The sequence below is a fragment of the Gouania willdenowi genome, chromosome 3 (assembly GCF_900634775.1).
Source record: "Gouania willdenowi chromosome 3, fGouWil2.1, whole genome shotgun sequence".
In the NCBI taxonomy this organism is placed as follows: Eukaryota; Metazoa; Chordata; class Actinopteri; order Blenniiformes; family Gobiesocidae; genus Gouania; species Gouania willdenowi.
The window spans coordinates 31,982,595-31,985,483 of record NC_041046.1 but is presented as its reverse complement, the minus strand read 5'-3'; positions in this window follow the sequence as shown (position 1 = coordinate 31,985,483).

Here is a 2,889-nt window from a genome sequence, read left to right as displayed (position 1 = left end):
CACTGGATATTAAAAATGTTATCTAAATTGAAATTTTTACAGTTGCCACATGGTGGCGTTATTGGTTTAACATTGTCAGAAATCTAATGTGAACATCATTCACCTTTAATTTAGTATAATACACTTACTCTATATCATTGATGTCCAGTAGATTTAAGGCATCTGTTAATGTTGACATGTTTAATATCACCCTAGAATAAAGGAGAAAGCTTGCTGGCTGTCTTTTATTGTTGTTGTTGTTGTTGTTATTCAGTGTTAAATTGAGATTTGCTCCTGAACTTCTTCCCCACCTTAAGTTTTCGGCAATTGAAACCTTAGGGTCATCGGTTAGTGTTAAAATGAGTGTTCAGAGGCAGCTGAGGACACTGCTGGTTTCACAGTAATGCAGTGCAGATTTGAACAGTCTTGTTCAAATGAAAAAGATCAAACAAACCTTTCGGTGAAAAGCCAGCTGAATCCTCGCTGCTGTCCCCAAAAAGGGCTTCTTTCCTAATCATCCAAATAGGGATAATAACCAGGCCATCATTGGTTTGATTGAACAGTTTTATAAGTTCAAGGTCCTACATTTTGCTCATAAATGTCGTACTTTTTATCCATGTCCAACTCCTAAACCACTACACATGAAAGAAGTTCCTGTTTGTTTTTGGGGCCTTGATTTCTGTGCAATCCTTCAAACATACCATCTTTGCACTCTAATAAACATGAAAGCTCTGTCTTATCATCAGACGATAGCAAATCTGAGTAAAACAATTCTTCTGTGACATTTTTCGTCCACAACACTGTCCAGAGCAAACTACTTAGTCATTTTTGGTGAATGTCCGTAATGCAATTGTAAAAGCTGCACAAACCAAACTGACTGCTGTAGTTTCTCATTATAAAACACCGACATGTTATTTTCTTTTCAAATAAGTAATTCTGCAAGTTTAACTTTCTTTCTTAGCCAGAAGAGGGGAAATCTATGCGTTTGCTGTACACATTCAGATAATCTGCTGTTCGTAAGATGTGGGTATAGACATGTTGGTATAACAGAGGAATTTAAACAATCAACAGGCCTGACTATGGGAGAGTGCTCTAAAATAATCACCTTCAGGCCTTTACTTACACTATCAGTCCAGTTTTTAAATTAGACAAGTGTCTACTTTGGTGACTTAAATAAAAAGACAGATTTGTAAACGCAACTAATTTGTTGGTAGAACAAACAGCAAAGCTTCTTAAATAAGGACCGTGTTTTATCTGTATGAGGAAGTTGTGCAATGGTGATAGTTGCTGCAATTTATAGCTTGCACTTCCTTAACAAGACAGAGCTCTACAGCACATTGCCTTTTATTGTTGGTGACTGGGGAAAGTCAGAAGTGAGTGGAGACTGCCATAGGATTAGTGTCATTTGTATTCACTACAGCTGAAAACATTCTGTAGATTTAAACCTAAAGTGTGACGCTGAAATTTGAAAGGAAATGTTTTGATGGCTTTATACAACCTAGTAAATAGAGAGGAGAGTTCACGTCCCTTAAGGCTCAAGTGGAGACATTTCTCAGCTCATGATATGCTCCATCTGTTAAAGATGACACTTGTGACTCCAGTTTGACCCACTCCAATACCACCAGTATAATTTACTGGAAACAGCACAGGGTCTTACAGAGCATGCTACACGTTTAAAGACATTACTGTCAGTTCAACTTCATCCACGGAGTTGAAAGAACGAGCAGATGGGTTTTGGACAATGTTTGCAGAGCAATCATGTCCAGAGTTTCTGTAAACACACGGGCTAAGCTCTTGAAAAAGTAATCCTTTGTTCATCTTTTCCCTGTGATTAATCATAATCAATGTCCACTGAAACAGAGCAGGCCCATGTCCTCGGATAGCTTTGTACCGATCAGCCGAAGCATTATACCCACATGTGAAGTGTGTGAAATATAAATGTTAAGAATTCAAATTCTCCATCATACACAATAATTTTCCTTGGACAAGAAACTCTAATTAGCTGTTAGTTGTGTTAGACTGTTGCTACATATTACACAATTATGACTGTGGTTTTACTTCAAATATCTTACAGCTTCTTTAAAACTCCAAACTACATTAGTATTTGGCCTCAATTCTTATGATCTTGGTGCAGGTGATTAGATTTAAACTATAAGACATAGAGGGATTTTAGGAGGTTGCTGCAAAACGGACATTAATCTTAAATTGCTGTCCTGGAGGACCACAGTCCTGCATGTTTAAACATACCTGCCTGAATACACATGGAAAATATGAAGAAAGCTTTTTTATTACAAGTGTGGTAGCACAGTAGTTCCATCCAAAACATGCAGGACTAAGGCATGCCTTTACACAATATTAGACGGGAGGATGTAATATTGTATTGGCTGTGTGTAAGTTCATAGCATTATGGTTAATCTTTACATACATTAGTAAAACTTTAATAGGTTGCACACAGGCGAAAAACAGGTGCACAAACTGCTGACTGCAGCAGAATCTTTACAGTTGAGATTATTATCCCCCACCACAAAATATGGAAAGGGGATATACTGTAGGTTTGAGCTCTGTCCAGCCGAGTTAAAGGGGACAGCTTTTCTCAGAAACTGTTTAAGATAGGATAACCATATTCAGTGTGTGGCTTTAGGGTATAAATTCCTTGATGGAGTTCTAAAATGAGAAGTGCGCAATCAGAGTCATTGCCCTTGTTCCCCTTTTTTTTTTTTACTCTGTTTGAGGAATCTTCAAAAGGGACAGTTTTTCTTAGAAAGCATTTAAGATAGTAATTTAAAATTTTGATGCGAGTATACATTTAACTTAGATTGAGGACATTTAAGAAAAGGTTGTGAGTTATAATGAGAACTAATTTGTCGGGGGATGTTGACGACTCTTTGTTAAATGTAATTTATTTCAGTA